The sequence below is a fragment of the Condylura cristata genome, unplaced genomic scaffold (assembly GCF_000260355.1).
Source record: "Condylura cristata isolate star-nosed mole 26May11 unplaced genomic scaffold, ConCri1.0 scaffold00025, whole genome shotgun sequence".
In the NCBI taxonomy this organism is placed as follows: domain Eukaryota; kingdom Metazoa; phylum Chordata; class Mammalia; order Eulipotyphla; family Talpidae; genus Condylura; species Condylura cristata.
The window spans coordinates 12,686,250-12,709,565 of record NW_004567126.1 but is presented as its reverse complement, the minus strand read 5'-3'; positions in this window follow the sequence as shown (position 1 = coordinate 12,709,565).

The window sequence follows — 23,316 nt, the reverse complement described above, 5'->3', positions numbered from 1 at the left end:
ATAATAATTTTACAAAATGGAAATGTTTGAGTACTTTATACTGATAGACAGTTATTCCAAAGAAGTAATACCATTTCACTCTGATCATAAGGTGAGTTTGGGGTGAAACTGCATATTTCACTTTTTAAGTTGTGGTCATTTGGGCAGGAAGATAAATTTGAGTTTTAATGAGATCAACACTTTCAACTAATAATTTAAAAGTAGAAATGTTTAGTTTGGCAGATTTCCTTAGAATCATTAAAACATTGTCACAGTTTAAAATTACTATCATCTGGGTTTTATATTAAGTAAGGATATGTCTGCACATTATCATTAAAATTTCCTTTCTTATACACAGTGATTTTTGGTAGTTAATCAACTTGTAGATAATAAATTCATTGGGAAATAGAATGAGCATACCATTAAGTAAAATGTTTATAGACTCATTAATTATAACTTAAATTTTGAACATTTAACTGTACAATTTCCCTTGGCTGTGGTTGTTAAATAATGACCCCACAATTTCAGTGACTTCTTTGTCAGTATGGAATTTTAGGATAGCCTCTTATGCTTATCCAATTTAGGGTGATGGAGGTGATGAAAGTACTGAATTTTTCCGGTATCACAAAAGCTCCTCAGTATAAGCTTATGCCTCGAGTTGATTTTCGTCCTTAGCCATTCAGCATTCAGCCATTTGTTTTTACAGATTGCCTGTAACTATTAAGACTTTTATCATAATGTTGGTGGGAGGCTTAAAATCTTGGATCTAATGAAATCCTAGGGGGTCACTTGATTTAAAACTCCAGCTAATGCAACACTCTGAACTGAGTGCCAGGTAGATAATTAGCATGCCTTCTAATGGAGGTTTCTTTATGTTATATACGCTGTTCCAGTTTAGGAAGTCTACTTGTTATGATGGCACCCTTACTCAGGCCTACTTTTTCTCTATCCATAATTTTCAACTATCACTGTTTTTCTACCTTTTGGATTCAGAATCTCTCTCTTCTCTTTCTATTGCACATATTTGAAACAATATAGACCTTTGGTTTATGATACTAACATTTAGGTTATTAAAAAAGTATGTTACAAAGCTAGTTCAAAATCCAGTGTATATTATGTTTTCAATAAATAGTAGCTATTATTATCCCACTGGTTTCCTTTAAGGTATGAGTAAATAATACTCTAAAATGAAAAAAATATATTTTTTTCTGCATTAACCATGTCGTTTATTCCCTGTATTCCGAAGCTTTAACATTGGAGCTTGCTGACCCTGGATGGTCTTCCCTTGCATTGCCAGCCAATCCTAGAGATAGTAAACACCCATAAGAATATATTTCATATGCAAACCAGCCAATCCAGAGGCCACACCCTCAGTTTTATTGATTCAGTTCTCATATTCCAAACCTCTCTCCTTCTGCTCTAATCACCCCAGAGCCAGCTACTAGAAAACCAGGGATAGTCTCTTTGCCCACAGGATAGTCTCTTTGTCCAGAACTCACTGACATCTTTTAAACTGCTCTATCCTAGGACTGGCCAGAGGTTGTGGCAGATTATAAACAAAGATATTCTAAGCTTACTTCACTGATGACCATTTTAGCTCTGTTCTACAGATAAAGAATCTGAGACTCAAAAAAGTAAAACATGCTATCTGAGATTTTTTTTTTTTAAAAGATTTCTTTACTTATGCATACAAGAACTGGGATACAGGCCAGTGGTGTGGGAGGTGAAAGGATTCACCAGAGACAGAGTGGGGAGCAGAACAGGCAGATTGACTGAAATACACTGCTGAGGGGAGCAGCGGGTGGGTCAGGAGAGGTCTGCCACACCATATGGGTCACCTCCTTGGCCAGTGATCAAACTCATGCTGCAGTGGTTGCGGATAGCTTCATAATGCTGGGCTTTCACCCATCATGCCATCAGGGAGGGCCCCTAAGATACCTTTCTGATCCTAAACCTCATATTCAAATTCTCCCTTCCTTATGAATGTCATGGGATGTTTACACTTATCATAAAAGCTCCCTGACATCAAATAGAGTTATTTGCATAACAATTATACCTCTACTAGACAGTGATAAGCTCTTTGCTCTCTGGACTCTACTTATAAACTCAAAAGGCATAACTCATGGTCTTCCAGTTGTATATGCTCAATAAATATTTGACAGATAAACTGGGACAAGTCATTTAATGAATCTGAGCCTCTATTGTCTCACTTGATAAGTGAGAAAAATAAAAGTTGCTTTCCTATCTCAAAGGGATATTGAAGGGCCCAGTGAAATTAGGTGCATGAGTATGTTATGAGAAATATCTTGTACTATGTACTATAAAACATTATTACAGAAATAACTTCAAGGAAATTTAATTTACATCACCGTTCAAGTAGTTTTGTCAAAAACACCTGACAGAATAAATTTCAAAGCTCTCTACTAGGGTTTTTGCATTCTAGACTTTGTAAGTCTGGCAAATTTGGTGGTATTGAAAGAGATGCTTTGGGGTTAAATATAAGAGTGAACCTTGAGATTTGATGATTAACTGAATTCAATTATGTGCAGCTGTGGGAACCTGCCTCCGACATCTGTGAGTATTCACAGCTACCCAGAAACTAATTGTGAGCACTACTTATTTTAAGTTCTTAGCAAACTATTTTTTTTTCCTAAAGGGGGAAAGAAAGCTTACTAAAAAACTAACTAGCATTTCAAAAAAATAAATAAATAAAAAATGGTAAAGGAGGAATGAAAGTCACAAGGAATCACTAAAAATGCTTTTAGCCACTTTCTAGGAGTGCTGTTTCCCCCGAACATACCCAGAGGCATTTGACAGAGGCCGATCCCTTTGCTAAGCTTCTACTTGGTACTTGCAAAAGCCACCTCAATTTCATGTCAACTACTTAACAGTTTAAATTGGGTAACTAACTCAGTATGTGCAAAATATATCCTAAGAGGAACAAGAGATAAGCAGGAGAACCACATTCCTGCAGGACAGTGGCGGAATGACATCTGCATAGAGAGAAAAAAGCAAGAGCAGATACTATATTTTAAGTTACACAAGATGAAAAAGATTGATGCAATTTACTACCAAAAGGATGTAAAACTCCAGAGTGGAAGCAGCTGGTATACACAAATGACACTCAGGAAATATGACACTCAGTAACACACATAACAGTGAAAAATTTCCAGAACTTAAGATAGACGTATATGTGAAGTAGAAAAAAAAGATAGACAAGTCAAAAGGAAAATGGGCAAAGAACATGAATAGGACATCCATAAGGAAATGAAAGGGAAAAATGAAAATAGCAAAACTGTAAAAAGAAGGCACGGTTGCTTAAAGTGTGTGCTCTCCTTGCATTTTAGTACAGATTTGTCTGTGCTCTTGCTGTCTTCCCCTTGTTTTGACCACTTCTGCCCATACACACAAACATACACACACACGCGCGTGTGCATGCACATGTACACACACGCACACACACTTCCCTATATGATTAATTCATAGCTGATGAACTACTCACGATCTGTATAATTTTGCCTTTCCAATTAGGACTGCAAGGGAGACATATATGTTCCCACGTACCATTCCTGTTTCAATAAGCCCCATCATGCACTCTTCCCATACTCTATATATTTTAAACCCATGATGTAATTATCTCTTGAGGCAAAGATATTTAGTTAAGAGCAATTAGAGTGATGGTTTTCCAAGAAAAAAAAAAGAAAAAGAAAAAGCTGAATGGTGATCGCTTCAATGTCAGTCATGTTGTTGTGTGGCAGAGTATGATTAAGCACTCACAAACACACATTATAAATTTGATTTCAGTCCAGGAATCAATTTCAGGTGTATATCAGACTCACTGTGCAGTTGAAACTATTTTGTAAACATCACTGAACAAAAAATGAGCATTTTTGCTCATTTGGTGGGAATGGAAAGGACCATCCGCATAATCCTCTTTGTAAGGAGATGTAAAAGAAAAAGAAAGACAATTCAACATCAGGAAAGATAGCTGCCAAAGCTGATTAGTCAGGACAGAGTTCCACATTTTCACATTTTCTTCAGATAATCCTTTTCCTTCATTCTGAGGATGATCTATTTCATTTGCACAGGGCTAGCTGGGAAACTGCAATGATTAATATTAAATGGACTGTGTCCTACAGCTTCCTTGCTCACAGGGAAGCCAAGGCAGAATGCTGGTTCCTGCTAGACAATCAGAGGGAACAACGACTGTAAAATTAGTGTCAGAATGAGCCTTGGCACCATTAAAATTTAGAACAAGGCAACAGCAGACTGTGTGATTTTCCCAGTCATGAGCTCTCGGTTTGAGCTGATCAATTCCATACAAAAAAGAGAGTGTCACAGAGTTAAGCCTAAAATTCTGCTCTTAGTGCAATTTTCTCTTACTAAATTTAATACTGGGTGTATTGTGATGGAGAACAAATTTACATTTGCTTTGTCCGTTAAATGGAAAGGTGAAATCTCCTCTGTGGCCAAAGCAATGAACCCTCAGTACAATCAAAGGCTTTAGAGTTCTCAGCCATCCTGCCTTTAACCATCTTTGACACTTGAAGATTTTTCCTTCATTGCTTTATTTGTAGTTTAAAAAGAAAACGTTTAAAAAAACTCTTGAACCTCCAGGTTAACTTTCTGGTCATCAAAAGCATTTTTAAAAATTAAGGTTTCCATTATAATTAAAACTAGAAACTTACAATAAGCCCTTTTTCCTAGAAATAGTGAAGTTAATTTGGGTGGAGTAATTAACTTTTGGGCAAGAATAATTTTTACTACTTTTATTAAATTTTCAAAAGATACAAGAGTATATTTTATCTCTCATTCTCTCTCTCTCCCTCTCTCTCTCTCTCTCTTTCTCACACACACACACACACACACACACACACAATTTAAACTAAACTAGCACTAAGGTATTTGCTACTCAGTCTGAAATATAGAATATTACCTTTATATCCAGAATCTATCTGCTTCTGGCCCCTAACACCTACTCTCCTAGAAGAAAACTCATAGCCATTTTCTGAAATTTGGCTTTATGTTTACAGTTATGTTCTAACTGTAAACATATGTGTGTGTGCATGCATGCATGCATATAGATGGACAAATCATATATATATTTATATGTGTATATATGTATATATATATATATATTAAGAATTTTTATATATTTGCATACAGGTATCCTTAATCAGAATTTTTTGACAGAATGTCTTTAAATGACATGAATGAGAGATATCTATTATCTAACCCTTTTAATAATTTTGTTTCTTACATTTATCAGTCTGTAATTTATCCATGTTCATTCATATCACTGTGGCTCATTCTTTTCCTTACCCTATAGAATTCCATTGGGAAAATATACTATTTCTTGATGACCATTTAATTTATTAACAGGTTTGCTGCTCTAACGATAACCTTCCTCTTGTATGGTGTATGAGGCTCCATAGCTGCCCTCCAGTGCTCCATTTCCCTAGTGTTATTGAGCACATTCACTTCCTAGAGCGAAACCCTGTTTCAGTTATTTGCTTCTGAAAGCTCCTATCAGGCTGTTTGGTCTTGTGTATTGCTTGTATATTTTATCAAGGGTTATTGAATCTGACCACCCTAGGTAGGTGCTCCTTTTGGACTCTGAATTGAGTTCTGTTAGAGCACTGATTCCAATATAAGTGATGGTCACCTCATTGAAGATCAGCTTTTCTTTCTTTCTTTTTTCTTTTTAAGGTTTATTTATTTATGCATCCAGTACTGAGATACAGGCCGGAAGTGCAAGGGTGGTGAGAGGATTCACTAGAGACAGAGTGGGAAGCAGAACAGGCAGGCTGACGGAATGCACTGCTGAGGGGAGCAGCTGGTGAGACAATTCACCATGTGGGTCACCTCCATGGTCAAGGATTGAACTCAAGCTGAAGTGGCTGTGGCTACCTTTGTAGTGCTTTGCTTTAACCTGTTGCGCTACTGGGGAGGGCCCAGATCAGCTTCTTAAATAGAGAAACAACACATTTTATCTCTGCATTACTAACTAGAGCCAGGGAGGCGAGAGGGGCTGAATATTCAACACTTCTGATTCTATTACTTCCATCACCCTGCCTAACTTTGTTTCTAAAAATCTTTTTATAAAATACCCCTTCATTGATACACAACTCACATATTCCATTATGCCCTTTAAGTAGTGATTTCCAATTTGCAGTGCATGGAACAGTTACTCCACCTGCTCTCCCTTGTTTCTTCGAAAAAAGTGCTACCAGAATTAATGGGGATTATAGCACTGCTTTCAAACACACACACATTAATTTATACAATCAGCGCAGACATGGATAAATAAACCTCCTAAATGATATTCAAAGTCTGCTAGGAAAACATGGGTCATACCTTGAAAGTTCTGATTGTCACTAGGTTCAAAATGTAACACGGTCCCTTGCAGGACGTTCACAATGGTTTTTGTTAACTAGTTTGCAGTTAACAGGAAAATTTGATACTTGCTTTTTATTGGACATTTCACATTTTATAAATGTGGTATTCAGTATAAAACAGCAGTGACATATTTTTTAAAAGTTGTTAGTAATCTGTGTTTAGTTTCTAGATGAATGTGTTATGCTTACCCCTTGAAATGTTTTATGAAAAAAAAAATAGTGAAATTTATATAATCATTTTCTAATGACAACAGCATTAAGCACATTGTTTAATCGCAGCCCAGGCATTTATTTGTTGTCTTATTGATGGCAGTCGATGAAGGCTTGTGATGTGCCCTTATACTAAAAGCCAAGTGAAACTCTAATTATAACAGTAGCTGAGTAGCTGAGATGATGAAGTCATGTCACCCACCTATTTTTATGCCCCTAACTCAATGATGAGTAAAAAAATAAACCAAATCCCATAATATGCATGCTATGAATAAGACAGTCAGAAATCCAAAGCTTGTTGTTCTCATTAATTGACCTCTTCTTGCATATAGTCAGAGCCAAGTGCATTCAATATACAGGGTATCAAAGAATGGGCTTGGGGATTGTGGCATAGTGGTTTTTTATCCATTGGAATTGTTTATCTTTGTTTTGTTTGTTTTAGACTTGTTTATTTAGGCATACAGAACTAGAGTACAGGCCAGAGGTGCAGGGGCAGTAAGAGGATTCACCAGAGACAGTGTGGGGAGCAGAACAGGCAGATTAACTGAAATACACTCCTGAGGGTACAGTGGGTGGGTCAGGAGATGTCTGCTGGGCCATGTGGGTCACCTCCCTAGCCAGGGATTCAACTCAAGCTGAAGTGACTGTGACTAGCCTCGTACTGCTGCACCTTAATCTGTTGTACCACCAAGGAGGGCCCAGAATTATTTATCTTTTAAGGGAAAGGGTGAAAATCAAGGACAGAGAGTGAAATAGTCCTAAGAGTAGTACTTACTGGGGAGAATACCATTTTATAATTTGCATAACAGAGTTACAATAAGCATTTGATTCCCCTCTACTTAGAGGACATAATACAAAATAAAAGAAAGAATATATGATAAAAGAAATTCAGAACAGAGGTAAGTAAACATCAAATACAATTCTGTAAGTATCATAATTTACCAAAAGATTGTATATGTATTTCTCAATTACAGCTAGTAACAATATGAGACTAGTGTTTAAAAGATCACTGGAAGGTGCTAAGCACACTAACCTACCCCAGATCATTTTCTGGAAAATGTAGTCTGGGTTGGTATCTTACCTTTCCTCTATGTCCTGTCATAAAACATATAAACAGGTTTGGACATAGGAGACCATATCACATCATAAGGGGAACCAATACATACCCTGAAGCCAAAAGAACAATAGATCACAGAAAAAAAGCATTTCTCCACATGGAATAACTTTATAGGGTAAAAATAAGACCCCTACTTGAAGTCAATAGAAAAATAGATTTTTTACTTCATGGCATGTGAAAGCAAAATGCAGTAAGAGATATGTTAGGATGAAATTCAAGTAAGTTGATGAGGAAAGACTATAAAGGAAAATAGTAAGAATAGATTTATGATAATAAGACCACACATACAAAAGACACACAGAAAATTCCCTCCTGAAAATGAAGTTAGAAAACAAAGAGATGAAAACAGTAGTGGAAAATTATAAATGTAATGGCAATGGAGAGGAAGGCAATTTAAACATTAGAAGTATCTGGGAAAAAAAAGAAAACTGGCAGAGAGGCAATAAACTAGAAAAAGAATCCCCAAGCTAAAGAAAAAGGCACAACTTCAATTAGAAAGGAATACCTTAGTTTTTCCTAAGCTAATAAAAGAACAACTTGCTTAGCTCTTTCTTGGCTTTTATTTGTCAATTTTAATTATGAAACGTTTAGAACCTTACACGGAATACCATTAATCACATTACCAAAAAAAATGAGCAAAGTAACTCCAGACTTCTCATAATACTGAGCAAAAGCTACATAATACTCAAGTTTTCAAGTTAAACTGGTTGATAAGCTTGGAAATTTCTATCCATCCAAACTCTCCATCATATGTGAACACAATAGGTAAACATGTGCGGGTTTTTAGAAGAAAAGTCTTACCTACTTATTCCCTCTGAATGAGAACAATTCATTTAATATAGAGCCTTAAATATAACTGCTAAATATAAAATTGAGTATAAAATCAAGGTCTATTTTGCCCTATAAAAGTGTATTGTAAAACATGTTAAATTCAATCAATGACTCAGAATTTAACTAAACGTAATGTAAATTTGAATGAAGGAAAAAGAAAAAGTGGAATGTCATGATGTGAAATTACTCATTTGTCACAAGTTTGGGAAAACTAGTATTTTGGAGCTTGTTGGTCACTAAGAAATTTGTCATGGATTGTTATTTCATAAAATTTAATTGATCCCAGTGGTCTTAAAGTGAATAATAAATTTAATGTAATATTTAAAAACAAACAAAACCCAAAGACTCAGGTGTCTCCTGGCAACTAGATACAAGCTTTGACTTAGGAAGCCAGGAAGATACAGTGAACTAACCAGCACCCCCACTGTAAATCTATCGCCAAGGAAGTGATCTCTCTCTCTGAGTTTTTGCTGCAGTAGCACTGGTTTAGAACATACTCATTTCAAACCTTCTAACTCAACATCTATATTCACACATTACGTATTCACACACCACTGAAAGGTGAACTTTCTATTCTTTACCTTGTGGTTGAGCCCTTTGACTGGATTTTAGTTCCTCCTTTACCCTTTCTCTTTTGGTAATCATTATTTTATTCTTACAGCTTAAGAGTTTGTTTTGCTTTTTCGTTAGTTTTGTTTGATGATGTATCACATAGAAGTGAGATTATACTATATTTGTCTTTCTTTATCTGACTTATGAAGAATACTAATCCCTAGGTCTATCGTTGTTATTGCACATGACAGGATTTCATCTTTTATAGTTGAAGTATTTCACTGCGTATGTATATTATATTTTTATCCAATCCTCTGCTGATAGAAACATTCTTTCTACTTAAATTATTATTATTTCCTTCCTTCTTCTGACTTTTGACTTCAGTTTTCCCTTTTCATTCTAGTTCTTTTAGATATAATACATTGGAGTTTTTATTTGTGATTTTTTTCTTTGTTCTTGTGGTACATCTGTATGGATACAAACTGGAGGACATCCTATTTTGAAAGAGAAGGATGGTTTTGAGGCTGGAAAGATGGCAGAATATAACGAATTTTCCTATTCCTGTCACTTAACACTTGAAAACATTCATCGAATAATTCCTATTGAATCCAGTGATAAACTATAATTTTAAAAGTGAAGGAAAGAGAAGGTTACACCTTCTCAAGGAAACCATCCATTGCTAATGACTTTCTTCTACTCATGGCTTCTTGGGCTGTATAAAGAAGCAAATAGCTACTTAACCATTTAAGACAAATTACTGTTAAGCTCTAGTATACTGGGTTCAAAAGATACAAAGTCAGTTAAGCTTTTCCCAGAGCAGTACAATGTACTACCTGAACCAGTTCTCAACTAAGAACTTTGTAAATATTTGTATAGTTCAAAGATTAACAGTAGGTGCTTAGGGTCTGTCTTCCCTCATGTCATTGTGTCAGTGAGGTCACCCCTCGTCACCTATTTAAACTGTCCTGTCCTGCCTTCCTTCATTTGTTTTTCTCCATAGTATTCATGACTGCCTGACATAGCACAATTTAAAGTTTACCTATCCTACTTTTATCTCTCTCCCCACTAAGATATATGTTGCACAAAGAAGGTGATTCAGAGTTGTTTTTATTTTGTATGCCTAGTCCCAGGAAAATACCTATCACATAGTATTTGTTGAATTAAATAACTAAATCATCAGAGACAGTTAAATAAGAAATATTTTATGTTCAACAAAAATATGAAAAGCAAACTAAAGAGACCAATAAATGAGGGGAAATCTGTACATTCTATGATAGGCATTTACAGTTTTTTTTGTTAAAAATTTATTCATGCATACAGGGACCTGGGTACAGGACAGAGATGTGGAGGTGGAGGGAAGTGAGAGGATTCACCAGAGAGAGAGTGGGGAGCAGACAGGCAGGTGTACTGAAATACACTGCTGAGGGGAACAGCAGGTGAGACAGGAAAGGTCTGCTGTGCCATGTGGGTCAGCTGCCTGGCTGCGGATAGTTTCATAGTGCTGTGCTTTAACCCCTTGCACCACCAGGGAGACCCTATGACAAGCATTATTTCGTAAGAAATAGATATACTAGAGTAAAATATCACCAAAGGATAGGAAAATGAACACATACACAGAGGTCATAATGAAGGGAAAAGGGTTCATAGGGTCTGTAAACAATTTTGTAAGGAAAATGATATTTCTTTTATTTTCATCAAAATATGTTATTGATATAAGGGCTAACAACTTTGAAGCATTGTCACAGATGAAAGAGGCTAGAAAAACTTATAGGACAAGAAAAGCAGATAGTTATAGAGGTAACACTTATTAGTGAGGAAAGAGTGTGTAAGTAGTACTAGACCAATTAATTTTCTAGAGAAACAAAGCAATTAGTTCCCTGCTGCAAATTACCCCATCCAATCTCAAGCAGATTAAAGATACACACACACATACAACTTGCTCAAGCATATCAGTAGGAAACTTCAACATTTAAAGTTTAGCTTCTATCGTTTAGCTTTTAAAGCAGGTGGGGATTTCTTAAATAATATGCAGAAAGAACTTTTCTTAATAAAACATTGGATAATGTGTATACATAAAATTTTTAAAACTTCTGTGTAGATAGGATACCCTACACAAATAAAAAGCCAAGTCACTCTCTAGAACACATTTGAAATGTATGTAGCCAATGAAGATTTCATAGCAAGAATACATAATATATAAGTCACACAAAATATGTCAAAGTACATGTACAAACACATCACAAAAAGGAATCTCAAATGACCAACAAAAATGGGAAAACTAGTTAAAATTATGGAAAAAATACTTACACAGTGACATGACAATATTAAATATTTCAGAGTAAACTTAATTTATTATATATGTAGTTTTTATTTTAATAAAACTACATAATTTTAATATCTGGTTCATAGAATTAGAAACAACACTGGCTGAGGTTAAAGGAAATGAGTTGATAAATGTTAAATGCAACAACAAGAAACGCTCCTAATCTAACACCATTCTTTTACCTACTGAATTGGAAAGAGAAGTATATCCATTATTGTAGCAACTTACTCATCCACATCTCAAAGATGCATATATTAGTAAAATGTTCTGGAAAAACATGTGGCCATGCACAAACTAATGTCTCAAATTTCTTATTTATTGACCGATAAATTGTGTCTCTACTACTCTAACTGAAAAAAAAAAAAAATCTTTTCCGGCAAAATATCTGCCTAAACACTAATAATGGCAAAAGGAAATAAGGACAATAAATCACAATAACAATAAGGAGAATTAATTCATACTATGAATTGTTTTAGATATTAACATTTAGTCTAATGTTAACAGTGTAAAATTAGTGTGCAGACTGTATTATAATTCTATGAATATAAGGAAAAATAATAGAAGCCTATAAACAACTGTTCATTCCTAAGTAGAATAGTTAAAATTTGTCATTTTTCCAATTTTCCTAATAAGCATGAGTTGTATCTGTAATTAAAACTTTAGTTGTATTCAGGCAAATGACATTCTAATCCTGTCATTTAACATTCATGCATCTTTTGTGATTTTCAATTAGTGAATATATTATATATATCAACTATATTACAAAATTCACACATACATGCATTTTTATAGAACAGAAGCTATGTATTTCTCTAAGGATTAAGATTTTTTCTGATGCCCTGGAGAGTAAAATTGCACTTCAAAACTGTATACTATAAACAAGTTTAATGTGTTCATGAAGAAAAAAAATATATTGACATCTTTAAGAAAGCATTCAAGTTAGTAGGCAGTTTTTTTTTTTAACACACTCTAGAAGTTAAGTAAAATGTGAAATAATTCTATTTTAAGATGTTGCTCTGTGTTAAATCCAAAGGGAGGTGGCATGGGGAGAGAATGATTGACATTCTGGTTACTAAGATGACAAAAGTAAAATTTCCCTTATTGGGAGAGAGTCATGAACAGTATTCCATTTATTCATTTTGAAAGTTACAGGCAGACAGCCATGTTATATGGGCAATATCTCTGAAGGCTGAACATTCATAGAGGTGTTCTGCTAATAAAATAAGCACAAACAGGGACACGCTTTATGAAAGATGCAAACATAAGAGTTTTGGAGAAATGAATGAATATGAGAGCAATTTCCAAGCAATGTCTCTTGGTTTCAAAGCTAGAAGCTTCTTGGCGGTGAGTGGGGATGAAGGATAAAGGAAAATATCACAGAGATAATTTTCTTTTCTATTTCTTTAAAGATTTAGTTATTTATGCATACAGAACTGAGGTAAAGGCCAGAGGTGCAGGGGCAGTGAGAGGATTCACCAGAGACAGAGTGGGGAGCAGAACAGGCAGAGTGACGAAGTACACTGCTGAGGGGAGCAATGGGCGAGACGGGAGAGGTCTGCTGTGCCGTGTGGGTCACTTCCGGGGCAGGGACTGAACTCGCACTGACACAGCTGTGGCCAGCTTGCAGTGCTGTGTCCTAACCAGTTGCGCCACCAGTGAAGGCCAACAGGGCTAATTTTCAACAAACATATCTGTACCTCAGTTTCTATGTGAATCAGAAACATTATATAAACAACAACTACATCATTTGAATTTCTGAAAGGTAGATAAGTAGTAGTTTGCATGTAGAACACACTTGATGACTAGGAATTTTCTGGCAAGTAACAGGATGTCTCTGCTGTTTCATATTTATCCTCCACCTCCTCCTTTTTTTACTTATTCTACTATTTGTTACTTAAACCCGTGAGGTTGCTTCTAGAGACGGAAGTATGGAACGGAAGAAGCACATATCCTTAAAGGCATTTCCAAGTGTGGGTCTGAAAGCAGTTCAGGACATATTTGCAGTGCTTTGGGGAGAAGCTGGTAACAGTGTGTTCTGAGTAGAGAATTAAACATGCTGCCATGTCTCTCACTCTGTTTAGGAAAGAAGATCATTGTGTGGGACACACAACCATGGTTACCCAACACATTTTGGTTAGAATTTAGACAACTATATACTTAATGATTATTTACAATGTAGAACATTTTCTATCAGTTAATTCCCTGATAGGATACAATTCATCCTTTTCTTCTTCCCCATATCTGTCTACCCTCTTCCACATCATATCTATTTAGTCAAGGACCCAGTCTACATTTCTGAAATTACCAGGAACTTTAGGACTGGTACACATGTGTCTGTGGTGGGCAGTGATGAAATGATTTACTGGGGCTATTTGTGTAAACATGCAGAGACGCAAATGTAATAGGGGTAAAACATAAATGTTAATTAGTTCATTAGGTATTTTATAGAAAGTGTACAATGTGTAAGATACCATCATTGTGTCATGTAGGATATGGAAATATGGAAGACTTTCATCTTTGCCCTTAAATGTAGACACTAATGAAAATTAACATAATGCATAATAATGCTATTAATAGTAAATATTCTGCATAGCATTTAGGAAAAAACATAAATCGTAGATATCAATGACAGTCGTTTGCATTGGTCTTACACAAATGCTTACACATTTTACAGCTCAAAAAATATTTGCTAGTATAAATCAACATATATCAATAATATGATTTTTGCAAATGCCATCTACATATTATAAATGTCTCCTCATTCGTGTTTAGTAAAGGCCTTAGACCTAAGACTTCCTCAAGTCCTTTGTGTCTCTTTCACCAATACCATGGCCACAGCAAAACATTCCCGCCTTTCCTTGGTGCACTCCAGTTTACCACACTGGTTTTGAGGAACACATTTAGTTAGCCTCTTTACCTTTCCTGTAGTCCGTGGAATTCATTAGGCTGCAAAGCTGACTCCATTTCTGCTGCAAGTGACCATGTGATCTCTATCCAAGTTAAGTCCTAAGGAAAGAGACAAGGAGGCAGAACTAAAGAGGACTCTGTATGTGTCACATCAGGAAATTCTGTGTCAGCTTAAGTTTAAGAATAAGTGACAGTCAATTGGAGAGTAGAAAGAGCAAGGCTGGGAAGAAATGTAGGAGAGACATTTAAAGAAGACATAAAACAATGGTTCTCAAAGTGGAATGTGTTTAAACACCCAAGTACCTTACTGAAACATAGATTCGTCAGCTCTTTTCTAGGTGTATGTTTCCTTCGGATGGCTCTGTCCATTGTAGTTCAGGGAGCAGTATCTTTCTTTAAGGATTGTTGGTAGCAGGCTGGCTTCATTGGAGTGAATTAGTGGTGGGCAGACTTAGCATTCATGTTTATAGGGACATGCCACTAAAGAGGAACCAGCTACTAAATTAACTTGCTCCATAATAGCTCCCAACACCAGGTACTCTATAAGTGGTCACAGTAAGTTCTGCTTGGCTGGCTTCTGCGGGAAGACACGGAGACTCTGGAGAGGAGTGAACATAGCCATATATATATATTTTCCCCTACTCAGTCTCATCCCTGCACAAAAAAAGGCCTCTTAGAAATGTATGCTTATCTCTTTATAGCTATAAAATATTGATTTATGGTTTTAGAATTAAAATAAATTTACTCTAGGTCTTCACAACCTGTTTCATAACAAAAGGAGGAAGAAACTAGTTTTTAATTTTCTTAAAATGCAAATACCTAGAAAAGGAATTTATGCTCGCAGTTATTCGAGTTACAGATGATAGATGCATAAGCAAGCCTATCCTGCTCAGATGGTGAAGTGCAGGTTCTGTCTTTGAAGGAGGCTTAGGTCAGCCCACAGAAAGAGATGCACAAGACCAGGGAGCACTGAAGAGAAAATTAGTGGACACAGTTTCTATAAAGCAGCCCTTGAGATTCGAGATGCCCTGAGGAGGTTAAAAGACTTGTTTTGCATTGAATCATAAGAGAAACCAGGATCCAGAGGTGTTTTCTCATCAGAGCACAAAGGGAATGACTAGAACGGATTTGTGATCATGAATGTTGGCTATCCAAGAGCAGACACCATCCTAGTTAAAGTCAAATGCACAAGTTAATGGAAAGACATCAAGCCTGAAATTCAAGAATCCAGAGACAAACTTCCCAAGCATTAGGTTTTCTGAAGATGAGAGTCACACCTGAGCAAGTGGAGTCCTTGGCGTGCTCTAAAAGGATTTGAGGATAACTTCAAAATGTTGACGGCGATCAATTTTAATGCTTAAGTCACAACAAGCCAATATGTGTAGAGCATTGTTGCTTTTTTTAATACAGTGTTCTTTATTTTGCATTCTCTTTGTCATATTTATTTGAAATTTCAATCATTAAGTAGAGGATTTATTTGATTCCAAAGTGCCACCAATTTTGAAATGCATCACCAGTTTCATAACAGACTGAGAGGTAGGAAGTAAAAATAGCCTAGTATAGTAGATGTACTTGCAGATACATGGATGTAACAAAATTATTAAATGTGTTTTAGAGAAGTGATTATAGTTCTGAAGATGACTAGGTTATAGACACCTATAGGTGGCCCCTGTCAGGACTCCAGAGAAATTGGTTAGAGACATTCTGTAGCTGTTTTGGGGTCAGCTTTGCATTTTCAAACTTATTAAACAATGACAGCTTTCAGTGCTATCTAAGGAGAACCAATTCTAAAAATTTCATGCAGAGATAGTCCTACCGATTCTCAGATTGAAAAATAGAGGTATTTCAAAATAAGGCACCATGTCCTTTCCCTATCATGGTGCTGGCTAGAAAGACAAGTAACTCAACAACATTTTCTTTTTTTTAAAGATTTATTTGTTTATGCATACAAAACTGGGGTACAGGCCAGAGGTACAGGGGTGGTGAGAGGCTTCACCAAAGACAGAGTGGGAAGCAGACCAGGCAGATCAGTGAAGTACACTGCTGAGAGGAGTAGCGGGGAGGTCAGGAGAGGTCTGCCACGCCATGTGGATCACCTCTGCAGCCGAACTCACATGGAAGCAGCTGTGGTCAGCCTGCACTGCTGCATCCCAATCCGATGCACCCACAACAACATTTTCTATTTCTTGTATATGGAAGAACATTCTAGACTTTGCCTAGCCAAAGCAGGAAGGGATATGATTGTGCTTTTATCAACAGAAAAAATGTCTACTCAAGTACAGGTGAAATGTAGCTAGTTCAGAAAATGTCTGAGTTTGCCATGTGGGAAAACATACTTATTTTTAAGATTAATTTGGAATCTGAAAGATTTTGTTAAAGCCTTACCATTAATCCTTATGAAATGTAGGGATTTTGCTGCCTATAGTCTGATAGTCATTTTTTTTTTTTCTACCACCAATTCTAAAGGCTATAATGATCAAAATTGGGACGGTCCTCAGGGGTGGACAAGATTACTCGTTCATCTAATACCAAGGAACACAAACCAGGTCTGAGTTTCACATTTCAAGGTCAGGAATTCCCTGAGGGACTAGTTAGCTGACTTACCTGTTAAGGGTCATTTCATCTTGTAAATTGGTGCCTCAATTTTAGTTCAGGGTTTTCACCTTCAATTTCCCAGTAAAAGTAATAGCTCAATGGCTTTCCTTTAGTATCTTTTTAAAAAAGAATCATGTATGGCAATAGCAGTAAGACTGAAACATTATGGGTCATACGAAGCATAGTAGGAGATTCTAACAGTAACTGAGAAAATAACCCATCGATGCCTTTGACTTAATGCATTTTGCTATTGGGGGTATAGACTTAAACTTAAATACCTTATCCTGGTCCTCTCTGGTAGCGTAATGGGTTAAAGTGCAGCACTATGAAGCTAGCATCAGCCACTTCAGCATGAGTTTGATCTCAGGCCAGGAGGTAGCTCACATGGCACAGCAGACCTCTCCTGTCTGGTTCGCTGCTCCCCTCAGCAGTGTGCTTCATCATTCTGTCTGTTCTGCTCCCCACCCTTTCTCTGGTGAGTCCACTCACATACATCACCCCCATCCTGCACCTCTGACCTATATCCAGTTCTGCATGCATAAATAAATAAATCTTAAAAATATATATCTTACTCATCTCTAATTATGATGGTGAGTAGCATCTCAAGCATCTCCTATGAGAAAATATGAGATATGAGTTTATAGAGTAAAATAAACTTGTAAGATGCTTTAGAAAATGAAATTTACAAGGCTTGAGGTCGTGATTATTCTCATGATCGCTTCTCTCCCTTCAAAATAATCTGTTTGTATGTGATTTGATCTGGAGGCTGGGAGATAAACAATTGTTTCTGAGTCTTTGTGACTCTTGTTGGGATTTCCCACACATGGGTAGAGCAGTAAAAATCATTCTGAATGGTGTGACCTTGTGGACTGCACAAGTCAATCCAAAGACTTCTGAGATTTGTTTGTGAGGTACACTGTTGAGGATACTTTGACCAGCCCAGAGAAACAATCACATCAGACAATCGTGGGCAAGGTTGGCCAGCCCTCCTCAGGGCTTACAGATACAGAGAATAGATAGTTCAATTAACTCTGCAAGAACCCCCAAATTTCTTTATTTATATATCAGGGAGCACCACCCTTACCAGGAACCAGATACGGATTTTCTTCCTGGGCCGACAAAAAGGGGAGTAGTTATCATATTACAGCTCTCCTCGATTTGGTTGCCATTGCTTTAGCAAACATAGAATGGCATTTCACATTGGTAAGTCCTACACTCTAAGCTGCTTGGTAGTTAGTGTCATATCAAATTCTTTCCAAAATGATCCATGGAGTATCTGTTATTTGCCAGAGAGGCTACGGGTTGATGGTTGAATGATTATATAGCCCCTATTATCAGGTGTGTATAGCCCTGGATGGAACATGCAATTCCAGTTATATGTTCAGAAGTAGAAAATACTCAATGACTTACAAAAGGTGGAATGAAGTCTCTGAGAAAGAAGAGGAAGGGTTTTTGTTGTGGAATGATATGAGAAGTGGGGTGGGGTAGGGGGGAGAGGGAGGTTCGTAAGATGTAGGAGATGCCATATATGGGACAGACATCTAGAAAACAGTCACTCACATGAAAGCTGGGTTCCTTTTAAAGTGATTGGTGCTAGAAAGGAAATAATAAGAAATATCCGTGGTTCTTTGATAGTGGTCTTGGTTTGGGGCTGAAAATGAGGAATGCATATATGAAATCAAGTTAAAATATTATAAATATGTTGCACTTAAAAATCAACTCTGGGCCCTCTTAGTTGCAGAAGGGGTTGAGTGTCAGCATTATAAACCGTTGACAGCCACTGTAGCACAAGTTCAATCTCCCAACAGGGAGCTGACCCATATATCCTGGCAAGCCTTCTTTGTCTCACCTGTTGCTTCCCTCAGCATTATATCTCAGTAAATCCACCTGTACTGCTCCCCACTCTTCCTCTATGAATCCTCTCACCTCCTTGTACCTCTGACCTACACCCAAGTCTGTATGCATAAATAAATACAATAAATCTTTTAAAAAATCAATGCTGGCTTGTAATTGGAGGTGTTTATTAAATATGCATTTTTTTTGGAAAGTTCTGGCTCACTTAGGAGGAGAACATTGAGGGAACATACTCATGTGGTTAACACATCGCTCATTTTTTTTTTTTTATCATTAAGCATACTGACAGTTTCTCTTCCACTCAAGCACTCCATGTGAAATAAGCTACAGCATGATTCATAGCATGTTTAAAATTTATGAATGTGATAGCTAAATTTATTTGTCCATTTTTACAACAAGTTTTTATTGAGCATTTATATGTGCTAAGTACTATTCTGGGCTCTGAGGATTCAATGGTAAGAAAGGAAGGGAAGAGTTTATTCCCTGAGGGAATATTTTAATTAAAATGAATAAAGCCCATTATCATATAATTTTAGGCAGCAAATACTGTAAAGGAACATATAAAATGATGGTGTGGTATGCCAGGATCATTTTGAAGAGGAGTATGGTAAACGTCCTTTCGAAATACAACCTTTGAGGGGAGCTCTCAGGAAAGTGTGGGAGCAAGCCATGTGTGATTTGAGGGAGGAGTGGAGACTTCATCAAAAAGAACTAGCAGATGCAGAGGAGATCATCCAGGACACTGTAACACTTATTGTATAGGTTTGGGTTATAGTCTGAGTGTAAAGGAAAACTACTGGAGGATTTGTTGTAAAGATCATTTAATTGATATGCTGAGAATGGACTATATCAGGACAAAAGTAGTAGTTAGGAAACAGTAATTCATTAGAGAGGTGGTGGTCTAGAGTAGGGTATAAAGGTGAAGGATGAAAAATAATTTAGTTTATGTTTGGGATAAAGAAGATCCTTAACCTTTACACCGCCAGGATTCTTCAGGTGGAATCAATTAAAATTTGTCTTATTAAAAATGAAGTGGAAAATAAGATGTGAGTCTTCCTGAAAGTCTGGGAGATTTTGGAAATAGAAGCACATATTTGGGGCTGGGTGAATAAGAGAGAGAAAGATTGGAAGAGCTTGAGGTAGATGAGTGGAAGAAAGAGAGTCAGAATAGACTTGAGAATTACAACGTCTTTGGACAGGAAAGAACAAAGAACACAGTGACTAGTCAGCTAAAATGAAAACCTAGGGAGGAAACGGGAGGGAAAGACCTGGAAGCTGGTGGAGAAAGTATGATGGGAAGGCAGCTTTGTCATGTTGAGTACAGCTGATAGGCCATGGAAGATGAGAATTTGTAAGCTACCCTCATTTGTAACTTGAGGTAGTTAGTTAATCTTGGAAGGAGTTAAAATGGTATGGACAGAGAAGCAGGGAATAAAATGGAATAGGTGTGTGAAGGCCTTCAAAGTGAAGTGAAATTTTGGAGTATGAATCACTCTTTTGGAGTTTTACTCTTAAGGTGTAAAATTATTCTGTGGTAACTGGAGGGGCGGGTGTATCCTTTCTAGTGAATCACACCCAAAAATAGTGAGCTGCAGAGCTCTTGGGAACAAGTGCTCTAGTGATGGTGGACTTGATGGCGCATAAGAGATCACCTCAGGGGCAACGAGAAGGGAGCAAGGTTCATATTGTGGGTTTGGTTTCCGTTAGTAGCAGAGAGGGCACCGCTATTGTAACAGAAAGGAAGGAAGATGAAGGGTACAGATTGAGGATAGGTTGGTGGGTTGGGTGGAGGGAAATGTTTAACTGAAGGAAATACTGAAAACATATGCTCTAAAGAGAGCCAAGGAAGGAAATGAGCAGAAGCAATGTAGTCAAGAAAAAATGCTCCTAGGCACTTGCAGCCCTATGTGAAGCCCAGATACACAGTTCCTGGAAAACAGTGGGAGCAGATGGGACCAAACTGACAGGCTTTCTCCAGAGAGGGAGACGGAGGGATACTGGGGGAGGTCTTCTTGAGTAAAGGCTGATGTCGAGCCTGAGGCTGAGTCTCCATCTGCCAGCAGGCTCTGTGGTGACAATCCAAAGGGCAGTCTTCCCAGTCTGTGGAAGGCAAGATCCTGCCCCAGAAAGTGTTTAAGTATGCACTCATTCCCACGTCAAACTCCCAGACGCAAGTGGCCTCAGAGACTCTATGAGAAAGGCAGCCATGGTGTGTTATGGTATGTCATGGAAAGCGAGCAGGACCCTTGAGTTCTGTTCTTTTCTTTTCTGAAAACATGAATTTGAGACACCACCACTAAAAATTGTTCTCTGAAACTTTGATTACTGAGCTATCAAAAAAAAAATGCTAGGACTGTTAAACTTTTAAGTATTCTTAACAAAAAATAGTAGTCATAGTAGTAATAATAATAATAATCAGATAATTAAAATAGAGGAAGGAGGAAGCTTGGGAGATGATGCCTGTATCTATACCTTGATGGTGGTGATGGTTTTGTGGATATATAATGATCTTAGGTTTGTTAAGTTGTATACATTAAACCTGTATCGCTTTTTACTTGTTAATCAACTCTCTGTAAAGCAGTGTGAAAAGGTAGAAGGTACTAAAAGCTTCCATGAAACCTGCCAATGGACCCTGCAGTCTCCCCCCCTGAGATCCCAGCTTCTTAGCCAGCAGCCTGACCTGCCCTGCTGGTTACAGGGGTCAGGACATTGCCAGGAAATAGGATTGCAGAGCTTGTAGAGATGACCTAAGCCAAAGCACAAGGAATAGCACAGAGAGTAACAACCATGACTGTGATAGCAGAGTAGTCAAAACTAAGTTTCCAGAGGAGGCTCCTTGAAATTCCATCAGTAATATGCATGTACTGAATACAGCACAACTTTTCTTAAGAACCTCTGATGAAAGGGCTGAATTTTTCTTGGACCAAGCTTTAGGGGAATATAAAAAGTACATGCTAAGAAGTACAGTTGGCATTTATTATTTCTAGAACTACCCAAAAGCTGAATAGACATGTACGCTAGCAACATTGTCTCTATGTGGCACGTTGTCCCAGTTATCCAAAAGTGGGGTTCAGCGTGGGGAAAGCAATATGTGAAAAAGCAGACTTTGAAGGTCATATCAGCCAGAAAATGTTAAGGCTGTGGATACAGCATTCACTTGTTCATATTTTCTGGGTACTTGAAAGTTAAAGAAGAGAAAGGACAGATAAAACAAAACAAAAACCTATTTTTAAGTTTCCAACCAGAACATTGTTTTTTTTCCATAGGAAAAGATATAGAACTTAATTTGCCTCACCTATTTAGACATTTTATCTTGTTTTATTTTACTTTTTTACTCTCTGTCATAAATTTCTTTTGATGCCAAGTGAAGTGTTGAAGAAGGATCAATAAATTTTGAGCTTACAGCATTTTATTGATTGCTTTTTCGCTTTTTTAATTTTTATTTGTCTAAAGGAGAGAAAAAAACATGGGAAACAGGTTAGAAGGGGACTCTGTGATTTTTCTTCATTGTCCCTTTTCTCGTTCTTAAAAGTGGAGTTCAAACAAAGACTCTGCAAAGCAGTTAGTGATGGAGTACAGCAGAGTGTCTCCCTGTCTTGTTGGGGAAAGTAGCCAGCTGACTGCTGGGTCAGGAGAACAGGCTTTCATTACAAACACCAGGGCTTTGTTAACTTGGAACATGCTCAGACAATAGGGGACTTCAACTTGAACTCTCCTACTTTTAGTACTATTTAATGTCAAACACACCCCAGAACTTACTGAAGAGATTAGGGTGCAACTAGTGGCTTATTAAGGGAAATTGTGTGATCTACCTAGGATGTAGATCATATAGAAGAATGCAATGACTGAAACAACTCCTTAAAGGGAGATTATATACCTCTAAAATACGAAGTTGTAAACTAGCAAATCGATGAAAAAAAAAATAAAGTTGGTCTTGGTATTTATGAAAAAGTCCATATACCAGAGAGAGAGATATAAAATATTCTACATTTTCCTCACCATAACAAAAGCCCTGTAAGGTGGTGAGCATCATGCCTGTTAGCAGTGATCAGGGTCTACAGGTTAAGAGCTGGCATACCCTGCCCAGGTTCTGGCTCTCTTTACACACAGACATCCTCCTTTCCCCACTTCTGCCTCATCACCATCAACCTCTTCTTTCACAACAGATTTGCTCCTGAACATGCTTCAGGAACAGGCAGGCTGGAAATAAAAACTGGAACTCCCCAGTAGAAAGCACTCCTAGGTGCCCCTACCCTCTTGGTGGGCACACAAATCCATGTTCTGATTCTTTCCACCTCTCTGTTTCAGCTACTGTGACCAAATATAGTTATGTAATGGTCACCAGGGTTGAAGTCTCTGGAAACAGGTTTTCTTCTGTTTTCTGACTTCACTTCAAGATATTCTAGAATATTCATTTTCATTTTCATAAAGCTACTATTCTTTTTAAGGTTTATTTATTTGTGCATACAGAACTGGGGTACAGGCCAGAGGCTCAGGGGCTGTGAGAGGCTTCACCAGAGACAGAGCGGGGAGCAGAACAGGCAGATCGA